General features: G+C 41.5%; 1 pseudogene; it reads left to right on the top strand.

Moving 5' to 3' along the window:
• The window catches only part of LOC115100056, a 30,930-nt pseudogene extending 10,768 nt beyond the window's left edge, over positions 1–20,162 (top strand).
• The last annotated feature ends 2,078 nt before the right edge of the window (positions 20,163–22,240 follow it).

The raw sequence follows: 22,240 nt of genomic DNA, 5'->3' as shown, positions 1-22,240 counted from the left end.
TTGTCTACATGAATGGTCCCACAACAATTAACAGCTGACAGACTGTTCAATTCCTGGGGACGTCCAGCAATCAACCTTTTTGCATGAAAGGAAAACAGGAAATTTGTTTCCATTCTATAGGCTGATTGGTCCAAGACAACAGTGCCTTCACCCTGTTCCACAGACTTGATGATTGTTGAAAAAAACAGGCAACCTACAGATTGCAGGTACTTCCTCAACTTTTGGACCCTTGCTATTATCTTGAATTGTCTATGGACCCGACTCCATGTCTATCTAATCAGATTATTACTTTAGTATAATCTGGTCTTGCTGCTCATTTTTTGACACCTAAGGAAGCTGACTTTCTTGTAGAAAAGCATCCTTTGTCCCCACCTTCTATGTTTTACCTAAGGTACACAAATCCCTGATACATCTCCCCAGATGCCCCATTGCGTCCAGGATTGGTTCTTTACTGGAACCTCTTTCAAAATTTATTGACAAATTTTTGCAGCCTTTCATTTCTCTGGCACTATCTTATATCTGTGATTCAGGTCATTTCATTACTACTTTGAATTCCTTTGTCCCTCCAACTCAACTCCTGGTAACTGGATATTGTTTCTTTATACTCAAATATTCCACAGGAAGCCGCCATCTCCATTGTTTGCAATACTCTTCACCAATGCCTGCCGGGTTGTAGGGTTCCCACTAAGTTCTTAATTAAACTCTGAACGTTTTCTCCTTTGAGAACTGTTTTTTTCAAACAGATTAAAGGGACTGCTATGGGAGCCACCATAGCATGCCTCTATGTCTCCGATCTTCATCTTATACCCTTCTATGTTTTGGCCATTGATTACATCATGATTACACTTTATAGATGATTTTTCGTTGTCTGGTACTGAGGTACAGTTTTTTCTGTTTTTGGATTGGTTGAATATTCAGGACTCCAACCTGCAGTTCATGCATACTATGAGCTGTTCACATATCTCATTTTTGGATGTTTTGGTCTCAGTGAGGGATGGTTCGCTCATGACTTCTATTTTTCGTAAAAGCACAGATAGAAACATGCTGCTGTACTTCACAGGGCACCACCCCCGAACGCTATGTAACAACACACCCGCTGGCCAGTTTTTATGACTTCAACGACTTCACTAACTTCATTCAGAAATCTGCTACCATGGCTCAACAGTTTTTTGATCATGGCTATCCCTGCCACATTAATTATTATTTGATCATATTATGATCACTATTGCCAAACGGTCCCACTACTGTTACCTCTGTCACCAAATCCTGTGCTCCACTGAGAATTAGATCTAAAATTGCTCCTTCTCTCATCGGTTCCTGAATCAGTTGCTCCATAAAACTGTCATTTATTCCATCTAAGAACTTTATCTCTCTAGCATGTCCTGATGTTTCACTTACCCAGTCAATATTGGGGTAATTGAAATCTCCCATTATTACTGCACTACCAATTTGGTTAGCTTCCCTAATTTCTCTTAGTGAGACGGACAGTGAAATGCTATCTTGGCCAGGTGGACGATAGTATACTCCTATCACTATACTCTTCCCCAACACACAAGGGATTTCTATTGATAAAGATTTGATTGTGCATTTAGTCTCATGTAAGATCTTTATCCTGTTGGGCGCTATGCCGTCCCGGACATAAAGCACCACCTCGCCACCAAGATGCTCCTCTCTGTCATTGCGATATAATTTGTACCCTGGTATAGCACTATCCCATTGGTTATCCTCTTTCCACCATGTCTCTGAGATGCCAATTAAGTCTATATCATCATTCACTGCTATACATTCTAATTCTCCCATCTTACTTCTTAGACTTCTGGCATTAGCATACAAACATTTCAAAGTTTGTTTTTTGTTTGTATTAACATTCTGCTTTTCAGTTGACAGGGATAAATTCGAATCTTTTAGCTGAGGTGAGTTTTTAATTGTAGGCACTTGGACTTAGGGTTGCCAACTGTCCAGAATTTTTCTGGATTGTACAGATTTTTTGGGTAAAGTCCTGAAAAAAGGAGGAAGGCTAAAATGTTAAAAAATGTCCTGATTTTTAGCCCTCATGCTGCAGGTTAGCCTCTGTTTCTCCCCTTCAATTATACAATATAGGGACCTTCATTTTCAATTTTCATTTTATTTTTCCAGTGTTTATTACAACAAACAAAAATTGAGAAAATCTGTGTAAAAACAGGCTAATTTTTTCCACTGATTTTCTCCCTTTTTTGTTTGTTGTAATAAACACTGAAATTTCCACGAAAAATACAATAAAAACTGAAAATGAAAATCAATAAATGTAGTGTGTGCTTTGGTAGCTTCTGTATATTCAATGTGTTGGATTTATTTATTTTGTGTCACTTGCATAGACTTCAGTCCAGGATTTAATCGAGGCCTAAAGAATGTTACAAAACAGTAATTTGGTCCCTGGGCTGGTAAAAGCTAACCTTTTTTCAGAATAAAGAAGTTCAAGAACTAGTGGCCATGATATGAGACTCTGAAGGGGTAGACTCAGGAATAGCACAGGAAAATATTTTTTTCACAGAAAGGATAGTGGATGCATGGAATAACATCCCAGTGGAGGTAATAGAGGTAAAAATAATAACAATTAAAAGAAAGCATGGGATCAGTAATTGCAAAGGAGTGAGGGAAAAGCCAGAGATCAACTGGAGTCTAAGACACAGTAGCAGAAAGTAATTGACAAAACTAGATTGATCCTTATCTTCTATCAAATTATAGATTTCTGTTGTTTTGTAATAGTAAAGAGCGGTAATAAAAGTCGCATGTGCATAAACCCCATCAGTGAAAAGCACAAACACACAAACTTTTTTTTTTTTTTGCCTGCCTTTCTGACTACCTATTTAATACAAAACACACAAACTCCTGGTTTTTGCCTGCCCTCTGACTAGCTATTCAGTACAAGCACACTAAATAATATACCCCAATAGTATACTTCTCCCCAATACTTTTAAGTTGTAAACATTTCCCCAAGCAGTACATAACAATTCTTTTCATCTACCAGCAAGGAGATCCTCTCATCTTAGTGCTCCCACTGGATGTGAGAGGTAACAGGGAACAAATGGGGTCTGGTGTCTCCAGATGTAGGCCTTGCTGTAGTAACTTTGTTGATGAAAATGTTCTGGAAACTGGCGGGGACAAGTAAATCATATCTCCTTCTATCCCAAGAAAGTTCCCATATGCATGGTAGTGACTGGTAAATTAGCATATGTCTTCATTGGAAGCACTACAGCCCAATATGTTTATGATAGAGCAGTCTGTTCCAATGTTCTAGGCATCAATGGTGTTGAGGCTCGATGAGTTTCATACTCTGTGGCTCAATGCGTCAAATGCTTTGAGGATTTCTGCGCTGATAGTGCCAATGCTCGATGTGTTGATGGCACCGAGGGTTTATGCATCGATGGCACTGGGACTTTATGTGTCGATGGCACCAGTGCACCACATGCATCAATGGCACAGTAGCCATATGTGTAAATGGCACCAAGAATCGATGCACCGAAGAATGGTGTATTGGTTGCATCAACAGCACCAAGACTTGGTGCTTTTTCAGAACCAGCTGCAATGGCAGCTCCATAGAGTGATGCTTCTTTTTTGATGTTTCTCATGACTTTTCTGCTTACCTTGACCCAGTGGACTTGATCTGTTCTGCCAAAGGGAGAGATATTATTAAGGATCTCCAGCTCAACTCAACAACCTGGGAACCTGATAAGGCTGTGTTCTGGGATGAGGATCAACTGTGATCTCAAAGACACAATTCCTCCATTTCCCAAGCCCTTGATTTTTGGGAACATGGGGACATCCAGCCACAGTGGTAACAGTTTGCCTGGTCGTGGTTTGGTCCAAAGCAGCAGTAACAGAAGTCATGTCCATCTCTAATGGACATTTTCCTACTGCATACACAGTCTTTGAAGCCACTGACCATGGGCTTCTTGGAGCAGACATCTTGTAAAGAGAATTTCTTTTCTTCCTTTTTGTTTTAGCACTGAAAAACACTGGCAGTGAGGAAACTTAGAGGAAAAAATTAAAAAGCTTTAAAGATAGTAATGAAGAAAAAATGCAGAGAGATAGGGTACAGGTCCATGCAGATACTCAGATGAATAAAGACTAAGGGGGCTCATGAGGCAATGCCTGCATGGGCATTTCCGCACATGCTTAGTAGAGGTAAAGCTGTACGAGCTTAAAAAGAGTGGTCTGTTCAGCACCGTTGGAATTCAGCCTCGCTTGTTAATGGAGAACATTTTGAATTTAAATAAAGCCACAGGAAAGAAAAGCTTCAGCTTGTTCTAGGCAATCTGACAGACAGTTGCTGTGAATAATAAAGTCAAAACATTTGATGAGTCCGAAGAACTACAAACACGGTTATATTGATTCTCTTTCAGAGAATAAAATGAAAACTTGGTGATTCATATGTTCAGAAGAAGAAGACAATTGGACAATATTGTGTTGAGATGGTGAGTTTTATGCACTGTACTCCAGACTAAGGCTGATGAACTAAACTACATTAACATCAGCCATTAGCGCACGTAAATGCGGTATTCATTTTGCCTATTAACAGGTGATGTTAATGAGATGCATATGTTACTGCAGATGTGTACATACATGTGGACAGTAACGCAAAAGTTTAATTACACTTTCTTAAGATGTAGTTATGTTTCTTGCATCAGTGCATCTGTGATGCATTCTGTGCATTTTAGCATGGGTACTTCTTTGTTATGCCAATAGGTAATAAGCTATTTTGCATACTTTTGTATATCATTGTCTTATTAGCATAGATTTGATGTTAACACTACCACAGGCTATTAGTGTGCATTAACAGCGCTATTAATGTGTGTTAACCACTTGCAATTGATAATGCAGGTTTTTAAGACAATGCTTGCAATAGCATTAACGTCCTTTAGTACAGTGGCCCCTGTATGCTGTTTTTTTTTTTATTTGTGTGATTATAATTGCAAACTAGTCTGTATATTGTTTTGGGGTTAAGTAAGATTCTAGTTTACAACTGAACTAACTGGAGAAAATCAATGAGTAATTGGGATTTAGAAAGAATTACTGTGTGTCCGCTCATTTGAAGCTTGTATAGTTTAAGAGCTTTGGGTCTGCCGGCAGATTTTTTATTAGAGACTGAGAAGTCTGATTGTGTGTAAGGGTTTACTGTAAACACAAAATGGAGTCTAGCAGTGCCTCTACGCAAAGAGAGAAATCTTGCAGAAATTTCCTGCGAAACGTGATGGGCATGAGGATAATGCATGGTAATAATCCAGGTGCATATAGAAATCTTGCAGATATGTGCAAATACATCGTTTAACTCTTTGAAAGTTAGCCAACTAGTTTTATTTATTTATTTATTATTGTGTTGCTTAGCTTTATTACCTGTCTTTCTGAATACGTAATTCACACAGAGCGGGTTATGCAACAAGCTATGGCTTTAATAGAAAATATGGAGATGAAGACATGAGAATTAGTGAGAAGCAACGGAGATTATCTATGGAATTATGGAATAATGGCCCCCTGCCCCCACCCCAATGACAAACTCAGTGGGGTGGGGGCAGGGGGCCATTATGGAGAAAACAGAGGCAGTTGGAGAATTCTGGAGCAATGCAGCGAGCTCTTCATAATGTACAAGAACTGCTGTACATAATGGAGGTAATTTTCAAAGGAGTTACACTTATAAAAGCAACTGCTATCGTAGCAATTTTCAAAAGCCAATTAAGTACGTAAAGTGCACTTACATGTGTAAAAACCTATGGACAATTCCATGGCATATATTATAAGCAATTTTCAAAAGCCCAACTTACACGGGTACACTACATTTAAGAACATAAGAAAATGCCATACTGGGTCAGACCAAGGGTCCATCAAGCCCAGCATCCTGTTTCCAACAGTGGCCAATCCAGGCCATAAGAACCTGGCAAGTACCCAAAAACTAAGTCTATTCCATGTAACCATTGCTAATGGCAGTGGCTATTCTCTAAGTGAACTTAATAGCAGGTAATGGAACTTCTCCCCCAAGAACTTATCCAATCCTTTTTTAAACACAGCCTATACTAACTGCACTAACCACATTCTCTGGCAACAAATTCCAGAGTTTAATTGTGCGTTGAGTAAAAAGAACTTTCTCCGATTAGTTTTTACAATGTGCCCCATGCTAACTTCATGGAGTGCCCCCTAGTCTTTCTACTATCCGAAGAGTAAATAACCGATTCACATCTACCCGTTCTAGACCTCTCATGATTTAAACACCTCTATCATATCCCCCCTTAGTCGTCTCTTCTCCAAGCTGAAAAGTCCTAACCTCTTTAGTCTTTCCTCATAGGGGAGTTGTTCAATTCCCCTTATCATTTTGGTAGCCCTTCTCTGTACCTTCTCCATCGCAATTATATGTTTTTTGAGATGCGGCGACCAGAATTGTACACAGTATTCAAGGTGCGGTCTCACCATGGAGCGATACAGAGGCATTATGACAATTTTCCGTTTTATTCATCATTCCTTTTCTAATAATTCCCAACATTCTGTTTGCTTTTTGACTGGCCGCAGCACACTGCACCGACTATTTCAATGTGTTATCCACTGTGACACCTAGATCTCTTTCTTGGGTTGTAGGCACCTAATATGGAACCCAACATTGTGTAATTATAGCATGGGTTATTTTTCCCTATATGCATCACCTTGCACTTATCCACATTAAATTTCATCTGCCATTTGGATGCCCAATTTTCCAGTCTCACAAGGTCCTCCTGCAATTTATCACAATCCTGCTTGTGATTTAACTACTCTGAACAATTTTGTGTCATCTGCAAATTTGATTATCTCACTCGTCTTATTTCTTTCCAGATCATTTATAAATATATTGAACAGTAAGGGTCCCAATACAGATCCCTGAGGCCACTCCACTGTCCACTCCCTTCCACTGAGAAAATTGCCCATTTAATTCCTACTCTCTGTTTCCTGTCTTTTAGCCAGTTTGCAATCCACGAAAGGACATCGCCACCTATCCCATGACTTTTTACTTTTCCTAGAAGCCTCTCATGAGGAAACTTTGTCAAACGCCTTCTGAAAATCCAAGTATACTATATCTTACCGGTTCACCTTTATCCACATGTTTATTAACTCCTTCAAAAAAGGTGAAGCCAGATTTGTGAGGCACGACTTGCCTCACAAATTTACATGTGTAGAACCCAGTTGTAAGCGTGTAAATGCTTTTGAAACTTATCCCCCATGTGCACATGACAATGATATGATTTGTGAATTTGTGGCTGTTGTTGACTGAGAAGAACTAGTAAATATGTGTATTTAATTAGAAAATACAAGAAAAGATCAGGCTGCTTTATTTGCAAGATGTAAATGCTTCCAGGAAAATTATTGGGCAATGTGGCAAGGAGGTGATTAGGAACATTTTCTGCAATTATTAGAAAACACAATCTCTTGACTTTAAATGCATTGGGGCTTTGCTAATGATCCTTTTTGTCTGAGAATTTGAAGGAGAGTGATTAAAATGCATGATGTAGCAAGGATCCTATATGGCAGTATGTTCATGGCAGTAACATAGTAAATGATGTCAGAAAAACAATATCCGACCCATGCAGTCTGCCCAGTTATTCTGTGGACACTGCTAAGTTTTCATCCCACTTTCCAGCCACGGAGCGCGAGCACCTCCAAGAATTTTTCTCTTCCTTCTTTGTATCCCCCAAGCGTCTTGGGTATAAGAGCATATAAGACCCCCACTCAGCACCCACCTTTCTCATGCCTAAAGCTTTCTCCTAAGGAGATGCCCTTTAGGATTATTAAAAATGCACGCGCGAGCCTTGAAAGATAACATAAGTGGGGATTCATTGGTGAGTCTGCGTGTTTCGTCTAGGTTGCAGATTTTTGATGGCAGGTTATGAAATGTCCTTTAATGCTAATAGCGATGAAGTGAATGGAGTGCTGAAATGTTACATTCTGAGAGGGAAGCTATCATCTTGCAGTAGTTTGTTTATTTGTGTATTTTGGAGAACGGTGCTCATTGATTCGGGGAAGTGGCTGTAGGAAATGGTTTATGCACACAGTGGGGTAAATTTTAAGAGATTGCTGCGCACCAAAGCTGGGAGATACCTGCGTCTCTTGGACTGGCGGGATGGGCGGATTTTTAAAAATGCCCGAGTTCATGCTTATCTCCCGGTACGTGCACAGAATGTTTTGGGGGAAAGGGAGCAGGGTCTGGACATTCCCAGATTTTAGCATGTAACTATTTATGCGCAGAAGTGCGCGCCGGGGTCCCTATCCGCCTGTCTTTACTTCTGCTATGGATGGCGTGTAACTAACTTAATAAAAAAAAAACCGAGGCTAGTTAGCAAGGATTGAAGGGTTGGGGTTAAACAGGTAAAAGGGAGGTAGGTTGATTAGGGGGGGGGGTTAGGAAGTCCTACCCTTTACCTGGATGAACTGGGATCAGTCTGGGGAAACTGGTAATTGCGTTAGCATGCATATGTAATAAAATCCCCCCACTTATGCGGTAGAGCCGGAATTTGCGTGCCCATTTAAATTGGTGCGTACATGCACGCTCAAACTGCCGATTTTGCACAATGCGCGCGTGTATGTTATACAATGGCCACGTCCGTTCGCACGAGCTGGCATACGGGCTTACATATACGCCCGCGTGGCTGTTTGAAAGCTACCGTTCCCTGTTTGCGGAGAAGGGAAGGAAAATGCAGAGGTGGATCTAGAATAAGTGAGATGTGAGACTGGAAAGTGAATGAGTGGAAGGGAATGGAGGTGAGATTTATTTTATTGAGCACTGATTCCTTTCTCGTAGTCGCAGAATGGGAGAGAGTCTTGGAAGAATCAGGTTATGCTGTAGATCACTATTTTTCAAACTATTGGAAGTAAGGTTTTCTTGAGAAGTGCAGGGTTAGTAGATTCCTTTCACTAGTTTTCTGAATGTAACTTTTGTGGCCAAATGTTTGTCCTATGGTAATTTTACACTTCATGATTCTGCCAGAGTTCAGCTGCAGAAATCCCAAAAGTTTGGTGTGTTTGCTGTTGATATTAAAATGATGCACAGATAAATTGTTGTACAATATAGTTAGTGAATGTTTCCTCCTATATAAGTTAGTTATGTTCAGATTGTACATAAAAACTATTAAGCATTCAGTAAAAATATATGAACACAATAATAAGAAAGACAAGATACAAATTGAAGCATGAGGAATTCATTTAACAAACGAATGTAATAATCTTAACACAACATACTGACTGATATGTGAAATTTGTTATATTATTTTATTTCTGCACTTCTCATCTTATGCCTTAGATCTTTAGTTAATGTATATTGGAACATTTCATTTAAAAGATGTTAATGCCTGTTTATGAATACCACTTCTGTAACCCCTCTTTGGGGCTGATGCAATACAGTGCGCTCAGCCGAGCGCACTGTTAACTTGCAGTCGGACGCAGGTAGAATAGGCGCTAATCAATCCCCTAATGCCATAAGGGGATTAGCGCATATTCAACGCGTTTCCAACGCGGAGTGAATCTAATAGCGCTCATCACATGCAAATGCATGCAAATGAGACTATTATTAGGCATTCACTCCCGATGCAAAAAAAAAAAAAAGTGCATCTTGGAAATAGACAGTCGTGTTAAGGAAACGGCGCTCGACTGACAAGCGGTCGCTTCCTGAACCCTCAGCATCGGTTTTCCTTACCGGCAGACAGCGAAATCACGAAAACCGACGCCGATAAACCTCTGCATATGTTTTTGTGACTCGGTTGTACACCAGTAAGGAAAACCGATTGGGTTCTCGTTAGCAAGGAGGCACTAGGGCCGCGACCCCCCTAATTTAAATATTGCATGGCACCCTCCCTTGGGCGCGTTAAGAGAGCTGGCGCTGACTGTTCAACGCCTGCTTTCTATGTGAATTTATTGCATCGGCCCCTTTATCTGTTGCTCTATTGCTATGAATGTCACTTTTATAAACCGTAGTGATCATTACATGGAACGATAGTATATAAAATTAACAAAATAATAATGTCCTTAAACTTTTTTATATGAACTTACTAAGAACACAGAATGCCCATTGCACAGCCGTTAGTAAACATTCAGAAGGCATTTTCTGGAGTTGTTTAGTTATGCTTAGAGGGGAGGAGTAGCCTAGTGGTTAGAGCAGTGGGCTATGAACCAGGGAAACCACCGTTCAAATCCCATTGTCACTCCTTGTGATCTTGGGCAAGTCACTTTACCCTCCTGTTGCCACAGGTACAGACTTAGGGTCTGATTCATCAAGTCATTTTCCCATAGACTTAGAATGGGAGACGTGCCATACTGAACCAGGCCCTTATACTGAAAATCCTCTGGCAATAAGGCAGAGCTTCCCATATCTGTCCTAGGGATCCCACACCCAGTTGGATTTTCAGGATATCTGCAATAAATATGCATGAGAAAAATTTGGATATCATGGAGGCTCAGAATATACAAATTTATCTCATGCACATTAATTTTGTATATCCTGAAAACCCATCTGTCTGTAGGATCCCCAGGACAGGTTGGGAACCCCTGGAATAAGGAAATACCCACAGTACCTGAATGTAATCCACTTTGAAGAGCCAAAAAAACAATATAGAAAAATTACACACACAAAAAAAAAAAAAGAATAGCGATAAATGAAAAAAATCCCTACCCCACTTTTTTCACAAATGAGTTGCTCTCCTTATGTTATGCCTACCAGGCACTTGTTCTCTGGGGCAGGAGGTTTATCTGCTTGCAGTGCGCACTGCTGAAAATTGGTTACATCAGTTCACATCACCCCTGCCAACATTCCATAAATAAAATCCTTATAATTACAGCAACCACTAATAAGAAAAAAACACTGGCACCATAAAAGAACTGCACGCTCTGCATGCATGAAATAAATATGAAACATCTCTCCCTAGAGCGTTATGCAGGAGTTTCTTATCCGTGAAGAGGGAGGGAGTGCTCCCTGGCTCTGCAATGCAACTTACCCATATGAAAAAAAAAATATTGAATCTAGGCTTTAAATGAAAGGAAAATGGTATGTGGGTACGTAAAATGGTACATTTAGGTTAGTGTTCTCATATTTTTTAGAAGTCAAAATAGCCCAATTTTTAACTAGCTGTTATGTTGCTAGATCACCAGTAACTTTAGGGAAGAAGTGAACACAAGTAAACGTCCCTTGAGACGGGGCCCGGGTGCCTGTTCCTGCCTGCTTCGTGGAGGAGCTGACTGCCTTCCTGCGCTGCCCGGGGGCATGGTGGTGTTCTCTCACTGCCCGGTTGCCGGACTTCATTTCCCATCCTGCCTTAGTGCCCTAATCTATTCGCCGCTCCGAGTGTGTGTGTGTGTGTGTGTGTGTGTGTGCGCGCGCGAGCCGCCGGAGGAGTCCCCCCTGAGAGTGGAGGCTCAGTCGCTGATTACAGGCAGCCCTGAGAGGCAGCAGAGCACGGCTCCTTCACTCCCTCGCACACACACGGGCTGCTTTCCTTGTGCCTGTGACCTCTCCATCCCCAGCAGAGCTGAGCAGGGAAGGAAGCAGGAGCAGCTTCCAGGACCGCACCGCGCCGGCTTTCCTGACAGGCAGGCAGCAGCAGAGGAGGATTCCCCGCCGTAAGTACCGTCTCCCCGATCGGACAGGGGTGTGCATGGCTGGGGGGGGGGGGGGGGGGTCGTGCCTGCAGGAGGAACTTTGCGCCGGGGCATCGCAAGCCAGGCTACCGCTTCACAAAACAGGTTTTCCGCCGGGCACTAAATGCCCCTCGCCTCGGAGCATCCCAAACTGAGTGCAAGTGAACCCAACAGAGGTCGCCCAGGGGTTTCTGCAGGCGCTGCAGAGTCCCTTATTCTTCGCCAAACTTCTCCGAGCAAGTTTTAGGGGCCGTGCACGTGCGTGTGTTTGTTTCCACCCTTTATACCTAAGCCTTTGGGAAACCGAGCAGCAGTCTTAGAAAAACGCCTTGGCTTCTCTGTGACATTTTCCCCCCTCCCTGTGGAGTCAGCTTGTAGAGATAATTAAAGAGCACCTCTGGAAAAGATGCGGAGCTGCTCCTGATCTTACCTACAGATTCCTAGAAAATCTCTAAACTTGAAAGTTACCCAGTTTCTGCTTTTACCGGTTTGCTGGCGGAGAAACTGAAAGTGGTTTGCAGAAACCGTGCGAGAAAGCAAGGCTTTTGCTGTGCTCCGTGCGCTGGGGAAGATCCCGCAGGATCTGGGGCTGGCTGTCCTCTTGTTTGCAGTAGCAGTTTACTTTTCTCTCGCCTTCTTCAGCTCGCTCACAATATTTCTGCCTTGGGTACTTCCTCTCACTAGGAATTTTACTTCCAGCGACTATGATTAAGAACTTTTTTTTACAAGAAATATAAGCGAAGGGGGAAACCGGTCGTAAAAGAAAGGGAAACGCATTTTTATTTTATTTTGCTGTAGAAGCTTTACTGGTCTCCAGGAAAAAAAAAGATAGAAATCGTTTTGTTTGTTTTTTTTTTTAAATAAATCTACAGTGCCTTAGAAAAAACTTGATTCGGTGCAGCAAAAAATAATTTAATAGTAAATAATCAGAAGTTTTGATTTCTTTACTTTGTTGACCTGTTCCTTTTTTTTTTTTTTCTATTATCTGCGCGTGCAAGAATGACCCCAGGAACTCACAGACATCCCCACCCAAGCAAAAGAAAATCCTTATTGCTAAAATAAAAATAGGTGAGTTTCTCTGGCAAAACCCAGTGAGTAGTGATAGGAATAAATGATCTGCCCCTCCTCGGATAAAGCTTTCTATAACGGCAGAGGAAGGGCTGCATCGTTCCCGTGCAAACTTTGCCCCTCTCTCGGCCGCCTGCTCTCAGGGGGTTGCGGGGCTTGGTCGCGGTTTCTCCTGGGCAGGCAGGGAAGTGCGGAATGAGGGTCCGAAACGAATTCTTCCCTTTCGGATCTCGATACATAAAAGCCATCTGTCTGGGCGGATTGAGATCTGCTTCCAGGCTCGGCCGTCCGCACCTTAAGGGATTCTCTCAATAAGTGGCCACGGCTTACACTTCAGCTTCCCCCCCCCCCCCCCAATACAACTTTACTTTCTAGTTTTTTGGGACTTGGTGGTATAAAAAAAAAAACCAACAACAAAAACCAGGCAAGAATTTGTAGTGGAAGGAAAGAGCTGAGGTTTTGAGTGAGCTTGGGAAGAAACCAGTTCTGCTTGAGGAGAATTTCGGATTTTCTTTTTGTTTGTGAGCTCTGTTTCTACGTCGCTGCCTGTAAATGTTTCTGACGCTGTTCTGTCCTTGCATTTAAGCGAATGCAGGAAGGAAAAGCGACCCGGGGGCAGAGGCTGAGGCACTTTGCATAACTTGGAAAACAAACACCTGCTGGAAGAGAAGTTTCGCAGGAGATGTGCCCCCTTCCTCCTCTCCGTCTTTGTTCAGTTCCAAAATAAAAGCAAGAAGCGGGCGGGCGGGCAGGGTGAAAGTTGCGGGTGAGTTTTCGGGCTCGGAAATAGCGGTTCCCAGCTCAGAGCAGGGCGCAGGATGCCGCTAACTTTTCCTTTCATTTGCATTTCATTCACTTTTGCTTTCTCTGATTTTTTTTTTCCTGCTGCCTCTTCTTGCTGATTTTCTTTTCCAGTCGTTTTTAGGGGGTGGGTTTACGTTTTCTTTCGTGCTGGAGTTCTTTGAATCCCATTTGTTTTGCCCTGGAAGCAGCTGCGGGACATCTCTCGCTCTTATTCTTCCATTTCTTACTTCTGGGCTGATTATTCTGCCAGCGAAATTTAAGATTAAAATAGAAAAAAACCGATTGTGAAATAACTTTATATTTTTTTTTAGCAGGAATTTATTTTTTTTTTAGCAAAAAGATTTTAGTCTTCCGAAAACGAAAACCCTTTTACTATTTTCTTGTTGCCTTCATTTCTTGATATCTCATTAATGTGTGGCAGTGAGGGCAAAGCGACTTCGCGTTGTTTTGCGCACTGCTTCCACGCTGGAACAACACTTTGCGTGGAAATATTTGCGTGTTCTCAAGCGATATGGCCTGCTTTTACACCTCATATTTTTAATCCACTGATCGACCACATCCATTTTATTATATTTTTTTTTCTTCGGTGCATTTGCTTCTTTTCTGTTTCGTTCTGGCAAAAAATTTCCGGGTATAGCTTCAGTACTTAATCCATCTCAGAAGGTAGGGGCCCCAGACAGCCGGCTGCTCTTCTTGCTTTTTTTTTCGTGCACAGTAAATGGCCTATTTTCATGTAATTTTTTTAAACTAAAAAGTTCCTCTGACCTTTTCTTTGGTTTTCTGTTCGGTGGCACTTCAGATGCAGCAAATTCTGTTTAGTTTATTTAGGTCTTTTTAAGGAGTTATTTAAATATTCAAGTTTATTTTAGCAAGGGAAGAATTAAAATGTCTGAATCTTACTATCCTGGGTTGAAGGTTCAGAAAAATGCAACCTGTTGTAATCTAAGGAAGTATCTTTTTTTTTTTAATTGTACGTTTTGATTTTTTTTTTTTTAAAACCCTTATAAATATATTTTCAAGAGCTTTAAAATGTGTTGCAAAATAATTAGCATTTTGCATTAGTATTATTTTTTTCCGATTCCCCCATCCCCCTGTATTGAATTCATTATTTCTGTTGCTGTTTGTGTTGGATGTAACATTGCCCTGGCACATGAATCGCCTTCATTCTTTTTACTCTCTGGAATTATTTTGAGACATTGTTTCTAACCTGTTGAAGATACAGAGGCGCCACATTGTAACTGTTGCTGTATGGCTGGGCATTCTGACCTCCTATGCCAGCAGCTGGTTCTGCCATATTTGTATTTCTTTTCCAGTTTTGACTCTCAAACCTTGGAATTTCTATCAACAATCTGGTGATTTTTATTAACCTCCTCCACCCTTCCCAAAATTTTGGATAGCACAAACAGTTGTTTTAAAGAAATTTACAATCCTCATTTTTTCCTCTCTCCATCTAAACTTTTATTGTGAGGTGGATATTTCATTTTAGGCTTTTTTTTTTTTTGATTGATTCTACCTTTTCTTTTTCTTGTGTAGTTGATTCACCAAAAGTCTCTTCCACCATCGCTCCTGAGATTTACTTTTGCCATGGAAAAGTAGCTGCTGATTTATATGGTGGCTTTTTCGATTTCTGTTCCCAGCTCGTCTTTCTCCCCCTTTCACTAGAGATGTCAGCTGTTATTACTGACTATTGATCCCTTTGCAAAGTGAGAAGTGAACTAAAATTAATGTCAATTTCACTGCCCAGATCAATAGCTGGAGTTATTTTAATCTGGATTTGCACAGGGTTCTAAATTAAAAATAATCAGCATACAGACAGCGAAATGTGGCACCCATGTTCCTGGTATCTGCGGTGCCTTCACGTCCACCTAGCACCAGCATTTAGCCTGATCATCCTCCAATCCATAATTTTTTAATTAAGAGATGCAGTTAGTTTTCTTATTTGGGGTTTTGTATTTAAACGCATGACACTTTGACATTGGAAGTGTATTAACTATAGATTTTCATAATGATGCTGGCCTGTTACAGTTAGAACTGTATAGGCTGCTAATGGGGTTGAAAGAAAAGGAGGGGAGAATGGGAGGAAAGGAATTGGAGTTTCACATTAAGAAACAACTTTGTTATGTTAAAACAAACAAACAACCTAACAGCATGCTACTATTTTTTTCTCGGTTAGATGAATTTTGCACTCCTTACAGGATGAGGTGATGGTACATCCAGTTTACTTAATGCAACAAATTGCAAATAAAGTGAATTTGCTTTTTTCATGCGCTAGGACATGATGCATAGGAACAGAGATGGTGATAGCTGGTATTCTGAGAATTGTACAAATGTTTATATATAACGGAATGTGTCTACAATTATATATTGAGCTACCTCTTGGTTTGTTTATAGTTTTCTCTGTTCACTATTTTATATTTAAATTACATAATGATCATCGTAGAATTAAAGTACTTTTCTGAGGGTAAGGAGAGAGAGAAAACATATACCTTGTTACATTTTTCCAGCTTTCCCATTTTTAATATGTTTCATGTATTTAATACGAGTAGAGCAGGAAGCATAAACCATCATCTAGCTGTAGCAGCTCCAGATTGCCAGCCTCAACAGGCTGTCCTTGGCAGCTCCCCGTTTCCTCGCTGCTGTAACCTGACAAGAAAGTTATTTCAGATTTGGAAGGGAGAAGAGAAGTTAATGCGAGATACATAATCTGTTAATTTAACGTTGATGTCTGCTAGGAAGGCTGCCAAATGAGGAAGCAATATTAAGGGTGTGTGTGTGTGTGTGTGTGTGTGTGTGTGTGTCCACTCATCTTTGCGATGAATAATCGCCACCGAAGCGCCTGGTGCAGGATGGAACGGGAGGAAGCATTATCCCGGTGCTGCCTGCATCATTCTCCCAGCCTTTGTTTCCTTCAGCGCAGAGTGGGTCCTGGGGCAGACACTGGAGGAAGTCAGCTGGAGGGCATTGCTCCAGGCACCCCTCTCCTTCCAGCAGGGACTGTGAAGTGAATAATCGCAGGGCGCCACAGGCTGCGGTACTGGGGACCCCACTTTTAAGTCAGCTTGCACATCTGTACCAATCTCAATACAAGTGTTTAACAAACATTTTTTTACAGAGATGTGTCTGTGTGCTTATATTCTTAATCTCATGTAATGTGCATATGACATTTTTCTTAGGATTCCAAAACATTTTGGTACCTCAATCTTGAATTTTATTTGTTAATTCTTGAAAAATATAAATACACTTTGAGAGAGTGCAGATTCTGATAGCAACTGGTGATACGTTGTAACCCTTTTCAAAAGAACACAGTTCCTCTGAATCAAGCCAAAATGCAGAGAAGAATAGGACACAACCTCTGTGAAAACAGAAAGTAAAATATATAAACTTGTAGTGGAGCAGCAGAAGGAAAAGCCATTTTTTCCATGAGAAGCTTTCCACTGTATCAAATTGCAAAGTGCATTGCATGATCAAACCAAATATTCTTTATTGAAAACCTCTTGGAGGCAGGAAGACCTTGCTGAAATGATAGTAATTTATTTTGCGAATCGCTGCTCTCTTAATTCTGCCTAAGTGTAGAATGGGTGGCGCACACATTGTGAAAGGGATACAATAAACCCGACTGTGTTGCAGCATTTTTAAGTATCTCATGGGGCACAACTGGTACATTTCTTTTCTTAACAGTTCTAAATCCTCCATTCTGATCTGTTAAGAGTTATTTTGGCTTATTTGTTAAAATTTGTCTATAGAAATTTTTAAAATGCAAATGTGTCTATCGGTAAAATCTATTATAAGCACAGCCTGTAAGAGTTGTAATGGCTGATGTGTTGCAAAGACTATTAGGCAAATGTCATAGCCTCTGTCGTGCAGACATGGAGACAGTATGCTAAAGGCCAGATGAACTGAAGGGCTTCTCCCAGTCTGGGGCTATGGCAGAAGTGCTTTGTACTTTTCGTGCAGTGCAAGTGTGCAGTCAGACTCAGTTTTTTCAATAATATAGAAATAATTTTTATTACAGCACCATCAAAGATTTGGTATAGGCACCGTATGTCAGTTAAAGCCAAGAAGTTTAGTATTGTTTGTGTGTATATATGTATTTTATTCTGAGTTTGTATTTTTGACATTCCGAAGGTATCCTCTTCGGTCAGTCAGTTTGTTAGGTTAGATATATGTAGATGTACACAGATGCAAGATGTGTGCTTAGTTTTAATTATCTGCATTTATGTGTATGTATATCTTAAGAAGTGTTTGAACTCGTAAAGACCAAAGAATAGCAGATCACCCATATTTGTAAATTTGATTACGCCAAATCTGAGTGTTTGCGCTCAAAGTGTGTAGACAGTTGGAGGTTAAATAGGAGAATTGTTTGGACTAAATTGGCTTTAAAAAGCCCTTGTAGACTGGGAGAGGACTAGAGTCTGCCGGCATTCCCCCCGACCCTCCTTCTGACAGGCATGAATAAGGTTATGGCACTTGGAAATGGTAACATTTGGAACTATATGTTAATGGGCAATCTAAGGCGGGTTGCAAATCTATTGAGAACCCAGTACATTAGTAACTAAAATTACAGCTCCATTCTTCATTGCCCCTGAAAAACAGATGCTGGCAGAGACTGAAGAGACAGCGCATCTAGTGCACTTTAAAATATTCTGAAGGTGTGACAAGGGAGAACTAGGCATTCGTTCCACGGTAAAACCTCTGTCATGTCTGAGTATTCCTCTATTTATCTCGTTCTGTAGAAGCAGGTCTCTTATACTTTAAGTAGAAAGCAGCCTCCATGTATATCTGTATATACATACTTATAAGAAGGATATATAATATGCATATTAAGTTTGTGAATATGTATATTTTTCAGTGTGGTTTTTTTTGTAAATACATTATATACCATCATGCACACATTTGCATATTCATGTGGCTTTTGCATATATCTATATCAGGATATATACACAGTTAAGATATAGATAGATGTGTGTATGTGTATTTTTTTTTAATTCATACACCCTCTTTTAAATAAAATTGACAGAATTGACCTTGAAGAAAAGAGAAACACAATTGGTGAAACCTTTCTTGTTTAAATCAACACCTAATAAAAGAATAAAAAATGTAATGTAATATAATTTGTTGAAGGAAAGTGGTCTATAAATCTAATATAACATAACCTAACACAAAACTTTCTTAACCAAAAGAAAAATGATAGTAGAAATGTATTCAGGAAAGACATTGATCTATTAAAAGAATAACTGGACCTTTATTTTCTAATACAACGCAATTACTTAAATAATTGTATAATTCAATATATCTGCTAAATAAATCAGGGCTGCTTTTTTTTTTTTTTTAGCTGGGTTTCCATTTCACGGGGCAGCATGGTATTATGCATTTTATTTATTATTTGTTACAGAGTACTCGGAGAAGGATTTGGAAGAAATACAATATTAAAATGCAGGCATTAGTCTTGCAGATGACTTTCTGTCTAGAATCTATTTTTTGTGTTGTGATTTTTTTTTGGAAGTGGCTTTGATGTTTCATTTTTTTCTTTTTTTTTCACTTTTAAATGGAATATGTGAGCCTTGTCAAACTCTTGCAGGATGAGCCTGGATCTGGGGAACGGTTTTCATTTTTCAGATTGAGGGCAGTTTGAAGGGGGATACTTGTTGCTGAGGTGTACATTTGTGGCTGGGATAAAGTTGTTTTTTTTTCCTTCAATGCTTTCTCTGCTTGTGTCCCCCTCCCCCCCAGGTTTGGGAAGATAATGCTGTCGCAGTGATCCTGCCTGCTGCCCCAAGGCTCGGTGGCCCGCCCTTCTTCCCGGTGAGGAAGTGTTTTTTTTTTCCCATCTGCGCTCTGCTGAAGGACGCGATCATCGATGGACTTGCACCGCGCAGCCTTCAAGATGGAGAATTCGTCCTACCTCCCGAACCCCTTGGCGTCTCCGGCTCTGATGGTGCTGGCCTCCACGGCAGAGGCCAGTCGTGATGCCTCCATCCCCTGCCAGCAGCCGAGGCCCTTCGGGGTGCCGGTGTCAGTGGACAAAGACGTGCACATTCCCTTCACCAACGGCTCGTACACCTTCGCCTCCATGTACCACCGTCAGGGCGGGGTGCCGGCAGCCTTCCCCAACCGGGACTTCCCACCGTCCTTGCTGCACCTCCACCCTCAGTTTGCCCCCCCCAACCTGGACTGCACCCCCATCAGCATGTTGAACCACAGTGGCGTGGGCGCCTTCCGGCCTTTCGCCTCTAGCGAGGACCGAGAGAGCTACCAGTCGGCCTTCACGCCAGCCAAGCGGTTGAAGAGCTGCCACGAGGGAGAATCTCCGCATCTGCGCTTCTCCGACGCAGAGGGCAAGGAGTATGAGTTTGGCGCTCAACTGCCCTCGGGCTCCCCTGGCTCGCTTAAAGTTGACGAGACGGGGAAAAAGATCTTTGCCGTGTCTGGCCTCATTTCCGACAGGGAGACATCCTCCAGCCCTGAAGACCGAAACGACAGATGTGAGTACCCGCTCTCTTTGTTTCCTCCCGAGTGCTTCGTGTCTCTGTCTTTACTACAATATCCTGAGTAGTTTTATTTCTTAAAAGGGCTCCGAAATGTTTGCATGGAATAGCAACTCTACGTACATATGCCCAGTAATGAATATCTGACACTGGGATAGGATGCACGTCTTGGATTTTAGATATGTAAAGGTGTTGCTAATGAGATAAGACGAGCACGTTAAATACATAGAACGCACACGCACAACACATCTTCTCTATCTGCTGCTCTAAATCTGGAGTTGTACTTCATGGCAGAAAATCTAATGCGCTACTTTGGCATGACGAAATACAGGCCCATCATATCTAAGTCCTATTCTCATGTACTGTATTACAGCTGCCACTTCTCTAAAGGATCACATCCATAGAGCAATGCAGAAATAAAAATTGTTAAAATGTCAAATTATTTTGTGCAATGGAGAACAGAAAGTGAATAAATTCCAGAAGTAATGCAATTTACTTGGCGAGCAGGTAAAGTCGCTGGAGTGGAGAGTTCAGCTATTTCCATGCACATGAACTTACACTCACATAGGGCAAAAACTGCCCCCGCGGTTCTTTGTAAGCAGCCTGCGTTCTGCCACCGTGAAGGAGCGTCAGCCTCCACCACTTGCCGTTATGAAATGGCCGGGCTGAAAAACACAAGGATACATTGCCTGCCTTTTTGGTAGACTATATTGCCTTGGGGTTTTCACTCATTTGATTTTCTTTGAGGCACTCGGAAATGATGTTTCACATCTAATGGTGTCTCGCTGAGAGCTGAAATGAAGAAAAGGAAAAACTGTATTTGCTGGAATAAAATTTGCCATGAATCTCCCACAAAGAGGAAAGTCCGCTAGCTTGATCGAGCACATTGATGTTTTTGGGCTTGTGACCTCCCTCTGTGGGAGATGTGACCTGCCAACAGGTTTTAGTTAAACTGTGCACGTATATGTACATAAGTCAAAAAAACAACTGGCCAAGCCAGCAACATCACAGTCATTAACTTTGCTGTGTGCATACATATACACGAAGCACTGGCTGACTCAAAATGGTCTGGAGAATACCGAGTAGGTGTGGCTTTCAGAGGAACCAAAATATGCTAATTAACCTGATCATTAGAACTATCTGACGCATACTTATTTTGGCAATCCTGAGAAATAGCCTTTGTTCAGAGATCTTGAGGGTCAAATCTGAAAACCACTGATGTGTGCTGCCACATGTAAGAGAGACCTGCATAGGTCTTTTGTCTGGAATTTCTAGGAAGAGGATGAATGGGGATCTGGAGACAAAAATAGTTATTTTGGTCTAAAAGACTTTGGTAAAAAAAACCCAAACCAATCCCCAGAATTTGTGTAGTGAAGATGTCCTTAGCAGATATGACATAAATATGCATTGTGTACCTTGCTGTCAGTGTTATTGGCTCTTTGCTGTCAGGTTGCAGTGTCAGAGCAGAAGAATATTGCTAACACAGTGACGCTGCTGCATCCATTCATCATTCACTTGCTGTCGTCCCCAGAGCGGGTATGGTCTGTGCTGGGACGTTGCAGTTGGAGGCCCATAGCGCAAGAAAATAATCTTTATGTGCTCCTTGGCCGGATCCTGGTCCTCCTCCCCTTCTGAGCGAGGCAATCCGATGTCTTTGTGTTCTCTGTCCTGCTCCATTCGTTTTAACTCCCGACACATGCTGGGTTTGGTCGAAATGTTTGTTTCTCAAGAAGATGAGGGGGGGGGGGGGGGGGTGTCACAGAATCCTCTTGGGGAATATCAGTCCCAGGGCAGAGGGCGTACAGAGACTTAGAAGCTTCTGGCCCATGAGATCTCCATGTCACAACGTGGAGTCACGGGACAAAGGGGAAGCCAAGGCCAGACATGTTTGACCAAAAGGTTTTCTTCTGAGTTTCCATATAAAGAGTTCTGCCGGGCCTCAGCCTGGTCCCGTGTCTGTAACTTGCACCCCAGAGCCCCCTGGTCCTGGCAGCAGGGTGCACTGAGGTGAGAGTGAGAAGGCTAAGCCTGTGGATATACATCAGATGTCATTAAGGGATACGCCTCTTATTATTTATTCTCATGTAAACTTATTTTTTTATACAAATGCACTTACACGGATAGCCGGTCGCTGCTTATGTGCCACTGTTAAGAGAAAAAACTTGAAGTTATAAAGAGAGAAATCCCAGGGAATATACTGCAGTGGGATTGGTCACGCTAGCTGAGGGAGGCAGGGTGACCCTGTTTATTGCTTGCACCTGTCA

The sequence above is a fragment of the Rhinatrema bivittatum genome, chromosome 10 (assembly GCF_901001135.1).
Source record: "Rhinatrema bivittatum chromosome 10, aRhiBiv1.1, whole genome shotgun sequence".
Taxonomy (NCBI): domain Eukaryota; kingdom Metazoa; phylum Chordata; class Amphibia; order Gymnophiona; family Rhinatrematidae; genus Rhinatrema; species Rhinatrema bivittatum.
The sequence above is the reverse complement of the archived record's forward strand: the minus strand, read 5'-3'. Positions and strand labels throughout refer to the sequence as shown.